The sequence below is a fragment of the Dama dama genome, chromosome 15 (genome assembly GCF_033118175.1).
Source record: "Dama dama isolate Ldn47 chromosome 15, ASM3311817v1, whole genome shotgun sequence".
Lineage (NCBI taxonomy): Eukaryota > Metazoa > Chordata > Mammalia > Artiodactyla > Cervidae > Dama > Dama dama.
The window spans coordinates 17,032,095-17,050,288 of record NC_083695.1 but is presented as its reverse complement, the minus strand read 5'-3'; the positions used below and the strand labels follow the sequence as shown (position 1 = coordinate 17,050,288).

Below are 18,194 nucleotides of genomic sequence, written 5' to 3'. Positions count from 1 at the left end.
TTATGATCTCTTTATTCAGAGAATATTTGTCTTGATATTGAGTGTCTTCCAGGAAAGAAGCCAACTGCATTTTCACTCTTTCCAGCAACTTAAAATTGAATATTAAACAGTCAAATTGAGAGAAAGATACACACTAAACATGGTTTGCATCACTGGATTCAAATGACTTATATCAACATGAGTTGAAGTTTGAAATTAAATAAGTACTTCTTTAATCTTTCAGCTCAGAAAAGATCCTACATTTTTATGTTTACCAACTTTTTTTTTTTAACAGAACTATTCCCTGACAAACTGTAGAAAAGATCCCACAGTATTTAGGGCAAAAGATAAATGTATGATGATTTTGTGTCTAAGTTAGAATTCTTCAAACAGATCACAGTGTAAGTTACCCACTTATTCACCTTCTGAAAGCAATGAGTCATTAGTGACTTATATATTACTCATATTTCCCTAAAAGAAGTTTTTATTTTGGGATTAAGAACATGTTGAAATTCTGCCAAGACTGCAAGCTTTGCAGAATGATGTATTTTTTTATTTTGCTCCACCAGTGAAATATACATATATATGTAAGTGAAAAAACAGAAAACACTTTTTCCCACAGCTAACATAAGTTTAGTTTTTTGTTATAAAAAAATCTCTATGACAAAAATTTTACAAAACAGTCTATATATATATATATATATTTTTTTATTAAATGTCTATGAGATGGAAAATCTTGTTTTCCATTTAAGTGGCTAATATGTCCACAAATAATTGATTTTCTAATGTATAGCATTTGTCATTGTGCAAGGACATGTCCAATCTAATAATAGAGAATAATATTCTGATACTAATTTTGATAAGTGTCTAATAGTTAACGGTGCAGACAGAACCGAACAACTTTAGATCACACAAGTTTCTGAATCAAAATATACTTTGAGGGAGGAAGACTTTGGTAATCTCCTGAAGCAGGCATGAGAGAAGGTTGTCCCAGTGAACTGGACTGCAAAAAGATGACACCAGTCCATGACATGACTTGCAGTTTGATATGAATGATAGTTACAAGAACATAGGTACCTCTAGCCTCCATTCCTGAAACTGAGGAAACCTGTTCCCTTCAAATCTGCATGTACTGACAACTGGGAATTTATGCAGACTATCCAGAAGTCTACTGAATAAGAGAAGTCTGTGAAACTATATCTGCTGTGAAGGACTATTCAGTACTGCAATATCCAGACCAGCTCAGAATAGAACATCTGAGACCTGGCTTATACTAATTGAGAGATTGCCCTAGCATGTGAAAAGATACTTTTGGTAGGCTATCATATTTTCAAACACTGAGATCCTCTCTGGCCCATAATTAACTAAGAAATAAAATGAATGTATATCCTCCCTGCCCCCAACCACAGGGTACGTGTATGGTCAGGTGCTTTCATCACCTCAGCAGTACATACAGATTAAATAAATTCCACTCATTTCCTACCTCTCTTTGGATAACTGTCTTCATAATCGTGCCAAAGGCTGGAATTGTAGCAATCCTGACAGAGCTGTTAGAATTAAAGAAGAAAAACACTTTACATTTTCTTTGAGACGAAAAACTCGTTATTATTAAAGTATATATCAACGTAAGTACAAGGTAAATATAGTGTATTAGTCGCTAGCAATGACAAATTAAATTAAAAAAAAAGCAGAGCAAGAAGAATGCTCAAAAAGACAGACAGGATAACTTAAGGTTGTAGTCTGTGGAACTCACAATTCAGGATCATTGGACAAGGTAACAAGGGCCGGAGCAACCTGCTTATCAACTAATGCTTCACTCATGCCTCGAAGAGTCAGCTGTAAACCAGTCAACATGCAACAAAAAATGGTTTGGTAAACTGGAACGAGAACTGGGTTAGCTGTGACCGAGGATGGGCAGGCAGACTCACTGGCCTTTCTTGGTTTAGTCACCAACACGAGACATTAAAACATTAAGCCTCTGGTTCATGACACTATACTTACTGGTAACAACATGTTAGTGAGATTAGCAGAGCATCCCTTCTTGGCTTGGAAGAAATAGTTCATCAGCATGTTTTAAGTTTTGCAGATGTTTATTGAGGACCAACACTACTAATAACTCTTTCAATATGTGGGCCTTGTCATTAGGTTTACTGTGAAGGTTGACTTAAAAAAAAACAAAAACCCATACACGAATAGTAGTATGATAGTTTAAAATCAAGTAAGCATAATCCCATATTATTATTTTAAAGAGTTAAACCACTCTTCAGTGAATTTAAAAGCTGATGGTTCTTTCTTTATATATATATATATAGATAAACTTTTATTTTTTTTTTCATTTATTTTTATTAGTTGGAGGCTAATTACTTTACAATATTGTAGTGGTTTTTGCCATACATTGACATGAATCAGCTATGGATTTACATGTGTTCCCCATCCTGATCCCCCCCTCCCACTGTCCTACCCATCCCATCCCTCTGGGTCATCCCAGTGTACCAGCCCTGAGCACTTGTCTCATGCATCCAACCTGGATTGGCGATCTGTTTCACACTTGATAATATATATGTTTCAATGCTATTCTCTCAGATCATCCCACCCTCGCCTTCTCCCATAGAGTCCAAAAGTCTGTTCTATACATCTGTGTCTCTTTTTCTGTCTTGCATATAGCGTTATTGTTACCATCTTTCTAAATTCCATGATGGTTATTTCTTAACAGGCACGTTTTGAAAGGGATGCCGAAGGTAAAAGGCAAGGACAACACTTACACTTCAGGGTCACTGGAGAGAGTTATGAGAGCAGGAACAACCCTCTGAGCTACCAGAGTTTCATTCACCCCCTTCACCAACAGCTGACTGGTCAGCACAGGGGGTAATCACAGGTGATGCATGGAAAGAACAAACAACAATGCCATGGGAAGAAGAAAGGAACAACCAAGAGAAAGTGAAAATACAAAAGCAAAAAAAAAATTAGAAGCTAAGCAAATATTACTACTGCAGTGCCTAAAAAAGACAAAGAATGCTTAGGAGGAACATAAAGCTTCCACAGCCTAGCAGTCCCTGAAAACAGCTTGTCACCAATTCAATGGCAATTTGTACTACCAGTCACATAGTCTACACAATTTCCATATTCAATTAAAAGGCAATTTAAAATAAAGCTTTATTCTTTGTTATTATTATATTTTTAAAGAAGCCAAAAAGATGACATACTGGCTTCTATGGTTAAATTTTTTAAATAAATCTGGTATAATTTTGTTTTGACCAACAAGGTACAAACTGGAATGTCTTTAAATCAAACTCAAATGGCTAGCAGCCACCACTAAATTGCTTTTGACTGTTCTAAAGCATGTAAATTTAAAAATCACATACAAAAATTTCCGGTCTTTCACATCACAGAGCTTTCTTTCTTGAGGTACAGAGACCTAAGACAGCCTAGTGCAAAGGAGTTATTTCATGTGGGCATCAGACCTGGGTTCAGACTCTAGCTCTCCACTTGCTAGGCATGTGCCCTCACATATATTACACCATCCCTTGAAACTCAGTTTTCTCATCTGAAAATGGTGACTGTCATCTACCTTCAAGGATCGCTTCGCTACTAACTGCACATAATACACTTAAACACTGTGTCTGACAAAGGCTAGGCATTCTAGAAATGCAAGCAAAATTATTATGATGACTCAAAAAAGAAATTATTAATTAAAAAATGTTTCTGGTTGGTCCAAGGAGTTAATGCTTACAAAGAGATCATTTCTCTAAAAGCTCAAATTAAAAAAAAAATTTACAACCACAATTAGACCTATTTCTATAATCTAATCATAAAACAATTTTTTTTAGCAGCCAACAATAAATCGCAGAACAAGAGGACAATATTAAGCTATATGCATTTTGTTTTTATAGAAATGACAGCATTTTATGAGCTTCAACAGAGAAGGGTAACACCTTAATCCTATAATCTCAATTTCAGAATGTAAATACAAATTATTAATCTTCAGTTCAGTTCAGTCACTCAGTCGTGTCTGACTCTTTGCGACCCCACGAATCGCAGCATGCCAGGCCTCCTTGTCTGTCACCAACTCCCGGAGTTTACTCAAACCCATGTCCATCGAGTCGGTGATGCCATCCAGCCATCTCATCCTCTGTTGTCCCCTTCTCCTCCTGCCTCCAATCCCTCCCAGCATCAGGGTCATTTCCAATGAGTCAACTCTTCGCATCAGGTGGCCAAAGTATTGGAGTGTCAGCTTCAGCATCAGTCCTTCCAATGAACACCCAGGACTGAGCTCCTTTAGGATGGACTGGTTGGATCTCCTTGCAGGCCAAGGGACTCTCAAGAGTCTTCTCCAACACCACAGCTCAAAAGCATCAATTCTTCGGCACTCAGCTTTCTTCACAGTCCAACTCTCACATCCATACATGACCACTAGAAAAACCATAGTCTTGACAAGATGGACCTTTGTTGGCAAAGTAATGTCTCTGCTTTTTAATATGCTATCTAGGTTGGTCATAACTTTCCTTCCAAGGAGTGTCTTTTAATTTCATGGCTGCAGTCACCATCTGCAGTGATTTTGGAGCCCTGAAAAATAAAGTCTGACACTGTTTCCACTGTTTCCCCATCTATTTCCCATGAGGTGATGGGACCAGATGCCATGATCTTAGTTTTCTGAATGCTGAGCTTTAAGCCAACTTTTTCACTCTCCTCTTCCACTTTCATCAAGAGGCTTTTTAGTTCCTCTTCACTTTCTGCCATAAGGGTGGTGTCATCTTCATATCTGAGGTGATTGATATTTCTCCCGGCAATCTTGATTCCAGCTTGTGCTTCATCCAGCCCAGAGTTTCTCATGATGTACTCTGCATAGAAGTTAAATAAGCAGGGTGACAATATACAGCCTTGACATACTCCTTTTCCTATTTGGGACCAGTCTGTTGTTCCATGTCCAGTTCTACCTGTTGCTTCCTGACCTGCATACAGGTTTCTCAAGAGGCAGGTCAGGTGGTCTGGTATGCCCATCTCTTTCAGAATTTTCCAGTTTATTGTGATCCACGCAGTTGAAGGCTTTGGCATAGTCAATAAAGCAGAAATAGATGTTTTTCTGGAGCTCTCTTGCTTTTTCGATGATCCAGTGGATGTTGGCAATTTGATCTCTGGTTCCTCTGCCTTTTCTAAAAGCAGCTTGAACATCTGGAAGTTCACAGTTCACGTATTGCTGAAGCCTGGCTTTGAGAATTTTGAGCAAGTAAAGAATTATTTTACTTGCGTGTGAAATGAGTGCAATTGTGCGGTAGTTTGAGCATTCTATGGCATTGCCTTTCTTTGGGATTGGAATGAAAATTTTTGCTGCACTCAATATGCCAGCAAATTTGGAAAACTCAGCAGTGGCCACAGGACTGGAAACGTATAAATGTTAAAATTATAAAAAAATAAAGTAATAAAATTTACTACTTATGAGAAGAAACATTTGTAACCTTAGTGAGTCTTAATTTCTGGCATCTATAAACACTGGGGAAACAATACTGTCCTACATATGCCATACGATTGGTACAGGATCAGTTAGGATAACCCAAATCAAGAATAACTCAAACCACCATATGGAAGGGTTAAGTTGGGTATGAAGCTTATCCAAATGTGGGATAGTGTCATTAATAAATACATAAACCTGTTTTTAGTAAAGAATAAGAAGAAACTACTTAAGTAGCTAGATGACGTGATTATGATTTTGGTCACTCAGTGGTGTCTGATTCTTTGTGAACCCATGGACTGCAGCATGCCAGGCCCCCTGTTCATCACAAACTCCCAGAACTTACTCAAATTCATGTCCATTAAGTCGGTGATGCCATCCAACCATCTTATCCTCTGTCGTGCCCTTCTCCTCTTGCCTTGAATCTTTCCCAGCATCATGATCTCTTCAAATGAGCCAGTTCTTCACATCAGGTGGGCAAAGTATTGGAGTTTCAGCTTCAGAATCAGTCCTTCTAATGAATATTCAGGACTGATTTTCTTTAGGATGAACTGGTTTGATCTCCTTGCTATCCAAGGGACTCTCAAGAGTCTTCTCCAACACCACAGTTTAAAAGCATCAATTCTTCGGCACTCAGCTTTCTTTATAGTCCAACTAACATCCGTACATGACTAGTGGAGAAACCATAGCTTTGACTAGATGGACCTTTGTTGGCAAAGTAATATGGCAACATACTATTGCTTTTTAATATGCTGTCTAGGTTGGTCGAACTTTTCTTCCAAGGTGCAAGTGTCTTTTAATTTCATGGCTGCAGTCACCATCTGCAGTGATTTTGGAGCCCCCCAAAATAGTCTGTCACTGTTTCCCCATCTATTTCCCATGAAGTGATGGGACCAGATTGCATGATCATAGTTTTCTGAACGTTGAGTTTTAAGCCAACTTTTTCACTCTCCTCTTCCACTTTCATCAAGAGGCTCTTTAGTTCTTTGCTTTCTGCCATAAGGGTGGTGTCATCTGCATATCTGAGGTTATTGATATTTCTCGCAGCAATCTTGATTCCAGCTTGTGCTTCATCCAGCCCAGTGTTTCTCATGATGTACTCTGCATGGAAGTTAAATAAGCAGGGTGACAAGATGCAGCCTTGATGTACTCCTTTCCCGCTTTGGAACCAATCTGTTGTTCCATGTCCAGTTATAACTGTTGCTTCTTGACCTGCATACAGATATCTCAGGAGGCAGGTCAGGTGGTCTGGTATTCCCATCTCTTGAAGAATTTTCCACAGTTTGTTGTGATCCACACAGTCAAAGGCTTTGGCATAGTCAATAAAGCAGAAGTAGATATTTTTCTGGAACTCTTTTGCTTTTTCGATGATCCAGTGGATCCTGGCAACTTGATCTCTGGCTCCTCTGCCTTTTCTAAATCCAGCTTGAACATCTGGAAGTTCATGGTTCACGTACTGTTGACGCCTGGCTTGGAGAATTTTGAGCATTACTTTGCTAGTGAGATACTGCTGCTGTGCGGTAAACCAGGCAAATCAACTGGAATAGAAAAGGGAGCCCAGTGATCCGGCTTTCACTGGGACTCCTTTTCCAGTCTGGGGCCACTGAATTTTCTTCGAATTTGTACTTGATTTTATGCCTCCAGTTGCTTCAAAGAAGACATATCTCTATCCTGTACCTCATTCTTTTTTACAATGTATTGATTACAAAATACTAAAATATACAAAAAAAAAAGAACAAAAAAAATCTTAAGTAAAAAAGTCAAGAAGTTTGGTGTGTATACTAATCTTTATTTAGACTAAAAATATGTAGTCTATAAAACCAATTTTAAAACTTTCAATAGCTTTTAAAAACTATAAGCTATTATTTTTACCCCAGTTGCACAAAAGCAGCTTTCAGGCTATCAAGAGGAGCATTAGATAATGAAAGCAAGGTCATTTCATCTTCTAAGAATCCAATCAACAGCTTTAGGTCTTCTTCCTATGGAGGAAAAAGACTGATAATGAATTTCCAAGCAATCAAGTAGAACTTAAAAACCATCATTTCGTATCTACAATTAGAAAAATTTATCAAATAAGGGGAATATATCCTAATTTGGAAGCATTTTAATTAAAGATATTTATTAAGCATATCTACGATCACAATGGTATAAGGACAAACACTATTCTTTTTTTTATGTTTTATTTTTTTATTTTTTCCATTTATTTTTACTAGTTGGAGGCTAATTACTTTACAATATTGTAGTAGTTTTTGTCATACATTGACATGAATCAGCCATGGATTTACATGTATTCCCCATCCCGATCCCCCCTCCCACCTCCCTCTCCACCTGATTCCTCTGGGTCTTCCCAGTGCACCAGGCCTGAGCACTTGTCTCATGCATCCAGCCTGGGCTGGGGATCTGTTTCACCCTAGGTAATATATATGTTTTGATGCTGTTCTCTCGAAACATCCCACCCTCGCCTTCTCCCACAGAGTCCAAAAGTCTGTTCTGTACATCTGTGTCTCTTTTTCTGTTTTGCATATAGGGTTATCGTTGCCATCTTTCTAAATTCCATATATATGTGTTAGTATACTGTATTGGTGTTTATCTTTCTGGCTTACTTCACTCTGTATAATGGGCTCCAGTTTCATCCATCTCATTAGAACTGATTCAAATGAACTCTTTTTAATGGCTGAGTAATATTCCATGGTGTATATGTACCACAGCTTCCTTATCCATTCGTCTGCTGATGGGCATCTAGGTTGCTTCCATGTCCTGGCTATTATAAACAGTGCTGCGATGAACATTGGGGTCCACGTGTCTCTTTCAGATCTGGTTTCCTCAGTGTGTATGCCCAGAAGTGGGATTGCTGGGTCATATGGCAGTTCTATTTCCAATTTTTAAAGAAATCTCCACACTGTTTTCCATAGCGGCTGTACTAGTTTGCATTCCCATCAACAGTGTAAAAGGGTTCCTTTTCTTCACACCCTCTCCAGCATTTATTGCTTATAGACTTTTGGATAGCAGCCATCCTGACTGGCATGTAATGGTACCTCATTATGGTTTTGATTTGCATTTCTCTGATAATGAGTGATGTTGAGCATATTTTCATGTGACAAACACTATTCTTATTCATAGATTTAGACCTGAGCTGTCAAATATGGTATTCACTCACCACATGTGGTAACTTACACTCAAACTAAAGAGAAGTAAAATCAAAGATTCAGTTCCTAAGCTGCACTAATTACAATTCAAGCTGTTTAATATCCATGTATGGTTACCTCACTGGACAACTCAGATACAGATTACTTGCATCACTGCAGAAAGTTTGATGAGATAGTTCTGGTTTGAAACATGAAACAGTGTATTTTTTTTAATTAAAATTCATTTTAGCAGTTTTACTTCTCATTAATTTTGGCTCTAAATACTTAAATATAAGCCACTAAAACAGTTATCCTCCTAAGAGTAGAAATTGATATCTGAGTAATTATCAGTGGTGAGAAGTTGCACAGTTGCTGAAATACAGACCATTGTGTCCTTAAAAAAAAATAGTCACACCTTTGATTAAAAAATTACCTTTATTTTTAAGCTTTCTTTGACAAACCATTATTTTAATAATCAGAAAATATTTCTTTCTTTTTTTACACAGCACACTATTAAGAAATTAGTTAGAAAAAGCAAGTCTGCTCAATATTAAAGTTTAAAAAGATAACTGTACATTAAATTAGCCAGAATCTGTAAGGGAAAGAATCTGACATTCTATCACGGAATAAATATATAATAAATTAGAGTCAAATATTTTGTCTTTAGGGCTATATTATGTCAACAATAAATGGCTTCTATATATATCAGTATCAATGCTTCCTGGTGGCTCGGTGGTAAAGAATCCACCTGCCAATCAATGCAGGAGACGCAGGTTTGATCCCTGGGTCAGGAAGACCCCTCGAGAAGGAAATGGCAACCCACTCCAGTATTCTTGCCTGAAACATCTCACGGACAGAGGAGCCTGGCAGGCTATAGTCCATGGGGTCACAAAGAGTTGGACATGACTTAGTGACTAAAAAGGCACATATATCACTAGATCCATGAGGAAGACTGGATTACCATCTAACTTTTCCTACATGGTCAGGTTAATTTAGAGTGAGGCAGAAATAAAGGACTGACAAAAGTAATGTTCAGCATGAATAAAGGATGGACACAGCAGTTTTGTAATATGCTGGTTTGCTTAGTGAAGAACAGAAACACTGACAAGCCACCGTCAGAGCTATGGTGGAACGGGGATCTCACTCATTTTTAGTTGCTTACTGTATCAGAGGATCCATAAAATTTGGAAAATAAACTGTAAATCTGAAAAAACTTAACTGAAGCAACAGCTATAAAATATACTGCTAAATGAGCATGAATTCTTTGATTTGAAAATTTACTACAACACAATTTCTCAACTTTGAAATTTCAAAACAAGTAATACTGCTTACGTACTTGATTCAAAATAGGCTTTGTTTATCAAAGCAACAAGGACAGTTAATTTACCTTAATGGAAAATTTTGTTTAGTAAGAAAAACATTGGCGTGTATTTCCTTAAGCACTGGCAATCTATGATAGCCACTCAGTTCTCATTTTGTAAATAGTAGCAAAGCTCTTCTCTCTTTAGATATTTGGATTTCACACAGTTACTTAAAAAATACGTCTATATTGATTTATTCAATAAATCTATTCTGAGGGACTGCTATGAGACAAACCTTGTATTTCATACTTTATCAAGCTTTAAAATATGTATTTCATATTTATTACGCCTTAAAATACTATTTATGGTCAAAATCAACATACTTAGCATACTTACTGCTCAAGCTTAAAAATGAGAGAGGAAAATACTGACATCACCTTTGTTATCCTGCTGGAAGAGCTTCCAAAATTAAAGAGGAAAATGGTATTTGTGCTGTTGTGCCTGGTAATGTGCTAGGAGTTAATCGCCACAAATTTAAGGACAACAATGGATGCAATCTGTTAAGGTTACATGACTTAAAATATTCTAAACACAGAGATCCTGTGTGTATCTGTATTATGAGGTAGTCTGAGAAACTAGGGTAGAAAAGTGAAAAGAATACTGTACTACTTTAACTGAGTTGGAGCTTCTACTACAAGATATGATATTGTAGAACTACAGTTTAATATTATAAGAAGGTTCAAATCTGATTTGGAAGAAGAGTGCAATAAATATGAACGGCTATACTTTGAATTCAAAAGGCAAAAAAAAGTTAGGATTAGTGTGGAAAATTTGGGGAAAAAAGATCTTCCTCTTTGATTTTCCCATTCTAATCCTTTTTAAAACTTAATTTGGGTTTATTTTATTGTTTTCCTATGATTACATTCAGATTAATTGGGGGGAGTGGTCAGAAATCCTACATAGGAATTACTGTGTCATAATTTCTAAAATGCTTTATCTTGAGTCCATATTTTCAACTCACAGGTGGGACTGCCTCACACTTAAAAATGACTGATATGCCTTAATACACAACGTGTTAATTTAAAGCAATGCTAAGTAGAGTGAGGTGGTCTGCTATGCTGGTGACCACCAATGAACCACCTCCTGGGTCAAGCTCTCATTCAGTTTCCTCTTTTTTCAATCGGGGTTGGACCTGTGACTTGCTTTAACCAACAGAATACAGTAGTAGTAATGTGCTAACTCCAAAGCCTAAGCTGCAGCCTAGCAAATTCTGTTTCTTACAATTTTGGGAGCCCTAAGCTAGCACAGAATGAGCCTGGCTCTGCCACTCCACAGGACATGCGGACAGAGAGAGGCCCTAAGACCGTGGGGACTGAAGCCCAGCCACGCTTCCAGGAGCCCCACCAACCAACCAGGTGAACACAGCCACACAGCCAAGAACAGTGGAAGAGACACCCAGCTGAGCACAGACCATGAGCAATAAAAGAGTTATAACAATTCTTCATGTTTCAGGATTACAAAATACTTTGCTAAAAATAATGAAACAGTATGTTACAGCATTTTGCAGTTTGCTTCAGCTAACACATGTGCTTTGTTTATTAATGAAAAAATTATCATGAAACACAAAGAAATTGCTACATAAGTACAACCCAACACTTTTAAACAAAGTATCAAGAAGCACACAATCTCTAATTTTATTTGTTTAACAGAGACTCAAGAGACTATTATTAAAATATGCTTTCTACTATAAACTATTTATTGAATAAGAAGAATAAATAAATTTGTTTCTCATTTATGGGTATTATTTTCACTTATAAACACATTAAAAGATATAACATTAGCTATCTTTCTAAATAGAAAGTGCTTTTACATTTTCCAACCAAAGAATTTTTCCCTTACCTGAATATAACATGTAAGGACTCCTGTTGCATAAATGGGGACAGTAGCTTTTGTGAGGACCCCATTTCCTGCTGAGGAATCTAAAAATCACAAAAATAATTTAAAATATCTGAGTATGCTTTAAATGTAAAGCAAAAAGTCATAATACAAATTATATTTTAAATTACAACTGGTTACAAGGCTTACAAATAAATGTTATCATTACTTTAAAAATACTTTGATCAAAACGTATATATCCACTGGTGGTTGTGAAAATGCAACTTAATACTTTTCAGAGCCATTAGCATACACAATTTTGATAGATGGGAAAAACTCTAATGACCAAAATGCAATGTTATACTGTTATTTGCATAGTCATAAATCAGAGCTTTCTTTAACACTTTCCCAACTGGCCATATAAGCATATTGTATGAATTTTCAGGCTTTTAATTTGCAGTATTCAGTAAAACATCAAGGTACTCAGCTGAAAGGAGACACCTAGATATATATTTAACCTGCTTCTAGACATCGAGACACTACCTAGTTTCTACTATTAGCCTAGTTCCAGAGCTCTTCCTGTATCCTGTACGGGGGTTTTTTAGAAGCCAGACAGAACCCTGACTATTTTCATGGAGTAGGGAGGCTAAATACAGCTTGGGGAAAGGGGAAAGCATCCAACCACAGCTGAGTGTCCTGTGACAACTTTAAGACATCAGATTTTCCTATGCAGCATGTGTAGATGATTTTTTAAAAACAAGTCCAGAGATGATATGGCAGTTGCTATTTATAGCACCAACAGCTCTCACTTACTGAGGCATTATTTGAAGCACTTTACGTTTGCTTTTATGTACTCAAACTTTTAAAAATTACTTTTTTCTATTCTTATATGGTTTTAAATTCTTTTCAGAAAGTAGTACATACAGAATTCAGGTAAAAACATGTATTTAACTATCTTGAAAGTATTTTCACCAAAAAAGAATCTATTTTCATATCAATTAGTATTTGAGGTTTTTTTATTCTCCTTGGCAAGAGTAATTTTACCTTTTGGGGACTACTGATGTTGGCTGAGTGTGACTATGGTAGCTGAGAGGTAAATCTGAGGCTACGAACATAAGCTTAAGTTGAATTCATACATATAGACTGAATATAATCACCTCATAACTAATAATTCTGAAAGCTATCATCATCAGAATGTATAATTAACTAAACAGATAATACCAATTTTTAATTCCAAGTAATCAAACCATTAGAAAGCTATATAACATAAACTTTAGGAAGCATTTGTAAAAAAAAAACCCAAACAACTCACTGACATTTTCAAACTTAAAAGGAATCATTTATTCACTCTCTAATTACCTCTGAGGACAGACAAAAATGGAGTTTTCCAGATGACTCAAATCAAATCACTAAGGTAAGACTGAGATAAGAATTACCTATATATCCAAAACAGCCAAGTTAAAATACAAATCACGGGGACTATACATTTTTGTCCTTAATATTTTTCACAATTCATTCCTAGAAATTAGAAAAATACACAGGGACATAAGATCCACACATAAAGGAGTTCTTGGTGCTATAACCAGACTTCTTAAGACAGTAATTGAAAACTATGAACAGAGGGGCCGGAGCTGTCCATTAAAGCCTGTAGTTTCTTAAAAATCACATGTTTCATTAAAAAAATATATGTATATCTTATATTCTATTCAGTTATACTTGTTTTAATTTTTAAAAGTTCTAAGTAACTAATTATGAATTATATGCTCTGTATTTTTTCCTTTTTAGTATTTCAATTGCACCACTTCAAACCTCCAAGGGTACAAGTAAGTACACAGTCTGAGAAGGTCAGGCTTAGGTCAATTTGATTACAGTGAAGGTAGATATTTACAATAAAACTGATGGAGATTAATCTTATTACTACTCCATGGAAAGGATATTAGATGTAGCAGTGCTGTAAACCCAAGAACTCCATAGTATAAATTTTCCTTTTCAACTGTACTTGTTAGTTTATTTATACAATTTGCTTATAATGAATAAAGTATTGTTCTGAAGTAAAGAGACTTAATTGTTTGTAAAAATTATAATGCACAAACTTACCAATATTTTCTTCAGACAGCCTTAAAATCTCCTGGAACGGAGGTTTTACCTAAGCAACCTGAAGAAAAGATCCAGAACATCTCAGGTTCAACAGACCAATCAATGGTTAAATATAATGTTTCCTACCATTGCTACTACTACTTATTTTTAAAGATTTAAGTAGTCAAAAACACAACAGTTCTTAAAAGCCATAGGAAAAAAAGAAGTGTCAAGTTTCTGAAAACAACATCTTTTTAGAGATAAAATATTTAAAAAATCAATTTAGGTCAGCAAGTTTTCTGAAGGACCTTTAGATTCCTTCACTAAATTAAAATAATTTCCAAGGTGACTTTAAGTGTTTGAAATTACTACCTCCCAAAACCGAACCTGATGACAGAAAGGATACTTAGGCAGATAGTATATGATTAAAACTGTTGAAAGAAAATGTTCTGTATAAAAGGAATGAAAATGAAATTCCATTCATTTAGGATATTCAGTAAGTAAGATACTCATTATGTTATATCCATTGGCTTAGTCTTTAACTTTTTTAAAATTTGATTTTAAACATGAAAGACAGAATTTAACATTAAAGTTTTAAGTTAGAGGAAATGCTTGTTTCAATTTTTATTATTTAACATCACAGATGTCAGGCCTCTGAAGTCAGCCACTTAAGTATTAAAGTGAATTCCTAATTGCTTTTGTAAGAAAAAGTAAAATAAATAACAGTTACTTCTTCCGGAGATGTCAAACAGGTTTTGCCAATAGTGATTCCCAGTAAAATCCAACTATACTTAATAATTAGATGTTAATGAATGATTTGGTTTCTCCTACAGTAACATTAAGCTCTGATTTTTGCCCTCCTATCAATAGGTCAGGCATATTAATCTGCAAATTCCATTTAAACTGAGATGTAGACCACTGTGAAAAGATTAACCTACAGCATCAGATGTACAGGATTAAATTTCATTTCACACATGAAAAGATTAAGCACAGCTACATTAAATGATTTACTCAAGGATACACAGAGTCACAACCCATTTTCTGAATATTGTCAGTCCACTATACCAAACTGTTATGCTCTAAATGTTTAAAAAACTACAGGCTTAGTAGAGAGGTGCCACAAAATTTTTACCTTTTAAATGTCTTAACTTACAGCAACCACATCTTTGTAAGGTTTTGTTAACGCTCTAAAGAACTGGCTCAACAATCTGTTATAAAGACAAATGGATTAATAGGATTAAAGAAGAAATTAGGACCTAAGAACTTTCCAATTTTAATATTTAAACAACAAAATAACCTGGTTAGGCAAATGTAACAGTGATTGAAATATGCAGCATTATCTCATTTATCTTAGAATGATTCCAAGAGCTCCTATCTTGTAGCAAGCTGCTTTGTTTCTATAATCACCTGAGTGAAAGTGAAAGTCGCTCAGTTGTGTCTGACTCTTTGCGACCCCATAGGCTATACAGTCCATGGCATTCTCCAGGCCAGAATACTGGAGTGGGTAGCCTTTCCCTTCTCCAGCGGATCTTCCCAATCCAGGAATCGAAGCCAGATCTGCTGCACTGCAGGTGGATTGTCTCTACCAGCTGAGCCACAAGGGAAGTCCAAGAATACTGGAGTGGGTAGCCTATCCCTTCTCCAGCAGATCTTCCCGACCCAGGAATCGAACTGGGGTCTCCTGCATTGCAGGTGGATTCTTTACCAACTGAGCTATTAGGGAAGCCCATAATCACCTGAAGTTCTGACCAAAGCATATAGAGGAAATCGTGGCTTCCTGAATCTGTGGTAGATTCAGTACAAGAAGCACATTCAAAGAATTGGAGGGGAGTCCCCTAGCTGATACTTTCTCTGCTGGAAAGCTCTGAGACATCCACAGTGAGCAGACCTTATATTTAAATGTGGATACAGACTAAATTTTGACTAAATAATTTTCTGAAAATCAATAAAGAATATTACAGACCAGAATTTTCTTTTATTATCATAGTTTTCTAAGATATTAAAAGATAATTAGAATAAAGGAAGGGCTCCTGCTTTTACTTACTCTGCCATACCATTAATTAACACATTACATTTTTATATGTCTTGCATATAAGAAAATATGAAATACAAGTTTTTACCTTAGTGTTTGTAAAAATTTTGCCAAATGTCCGGCAAAGGCGCCAGAAAAATCTGGAGAATTCATGGACACAGGCAGTTGAAGTAACATTAATTTTGCCAACTATTTCTATAAGCTGTGGTAACCTGAATAAGAAAGAAAGGAAAATCGGCAGGGGATACAAATAAATTACTGTTTCCTTGCCAATTTTGGAAACAATCCAAATCTAACAATCTCTTCTGCTTTTCACAGCCAGTAAAATTAGAATGCAAAGGAGTTGTTTGGGACCCTTTGAAAAAGTCTTAACTGTATACTCTGTAAACTTCTTAAATTTTAACAGATTGTCATGAAATATATGGAACCTTAATGGCAGAGTTCTAAGTGTGGTGTTAATAAGACTTAAGTCAATGGAGGTGATACTTCATACAAAAGCTTGGCTAACATGCCACCATATATTTTAGCCTCAAAAATGAGAAGTCTGGATGTAGTTTACAATCCACCACCACTTTTAGATACTAAGGGAGCAGACAGGTCTTTCTGCAGTAATACAGACGTACCGTTTTCACAGATAAGCAACTACATGTCTACAGGTATAAATCTTCTCTCCTGAAGACAGTTACCACAGATGACGCCAAGTTATGTTTTGTTCTTTTTAAAAAAATATTTTGCTATATTTTGTCCCTCAGTTCCCGGGCTTCCCTGGTGGCTCAGAGGATAAAGCGTCTGCTTGCAATGCGGAAGACCCGGGTTTGATCCCTGGGTTGGGAAGATCCCCTGGAGAAGGAAAGGGCAACCCACTCCAGTACTCTTGCCTGGAGAATCCCATGGACAGAGGAGCCTGGCTGGCTACAGTCCACGGGGTCGCAAAGAGTCGGACAAGACTGAGCGATTTCACTTTCTTTCTTTCCCTGGCTAAATATCATGAGCTATCTTCCATTCAAGTAGCTGAGATGTACCAAATGAACATGGAGGTGGTAACTTACAGCTGACTGACAGCCCATGGTAACCTCTCCCAGCCGGCTGTACGCTCGTGTTCCAGCTGGTGGTCATAAAGCTGGAGCAGCAGTGCCAGTTGTCACGACTCCAATAATAGTAGACACATCCTGAAGAGGTGACAGGCCGAGGGAACCTAGTCACCATAAAATAAGAGAAGCAAAATAAATCATGTAGAAAATGGCAGTTTGGAAAGTTAACTATCTTATCAAAAGAAAAGTAAGGTTCTGCCTCCTAATATCTGCTTAGCATATTATAGACTTCAAATATAAAACCAAAATACATTAAATCACTTTTAGAAAAAAATGAAATGTAGTTGATCCCTGCACAATCAGGGGTTAAACTGTCTAACTTACAGTCAGACCTTTCAACCAACCATGGACCAGGCAGTACTACAATATTAACTACAGAAAACTATCCATATATAAGTGGATGTGTACACCTCAAACTCCTGTAATGTTTAAGGGTCGACTGTAAATTTCTCTTGCATGTGAACAAATTTAACAAATCTCAAAAATTAAGATTTTATGAGACTAAATATCTAGTAAACAAACACTGAAATGAAAGAGTTTGCCAGTAAAAAGCAAAACTTTATTTATTTTAATTTAAAATTTGCTCCAAAATAAGATCTCAGTTAAAATATGGATTTGAATTTGGTTTTAAAAAAAAAGATAGTTTTAAATCCACCAGACTGCTTATGTCAATAAATAATAACTACAATAAGATATTTCCTTCATGGAGTAAGAAACTAATAGGTTGACAGCACGGAAAAATTGTTTAATACCAGAGAATAACCTAAAATACACTAAAGCTTAGCTGAACAGGATTCTTAAGTATTTAATCTCCAATATTAAATGCTTTATTTAGAAATTTTCCCATAATTTGATAAACATTAAGTTAATATAAAGTGTTAAAAGCAGTGACCAGTAAGATAAAACTATATGTAATGATAATCAAAAAATTATTATAAATATTATAACCAGGGTCTCAAATACAAACTTTAAAAGTTTTGGGGGAAAACTGAAAAAATGACTTTAAAAATTGTGTAAATAAATAATGAATATACATTAGTATATTTTCAAATTTGAACATATCAATAAAATGTATGATCCTACAGATCACAATTAGATCTCAGGTCTCAGCTGGCTCTTAAGTGAAGAACGCTACCAACAGCTCCTTAACTGTTGAAGAGAAATTCCTAGTGGCCCAACAGCTCCTGCATAGAGGTTAACACCCTAAAAAGACACAATGAAGGATGCAGCATTTTCTCAAAGCATGTGAATGGCTTAATGATAATCATT

At 36.1% G+C, this 18,194-nt stretch overlaps 1 pseudogene; it reads right to left on the bottom strand.

Annotated features, from left to right (window-relative positions):
- LOC133070583 (RAB11-binding protein RELCH-like) overlaps positions 1 to 18,194 on the bottom strand; it is a 77,486-nt pseudogene that overhangs the window by 17,823 nt on the left and 41,469 nt on the right.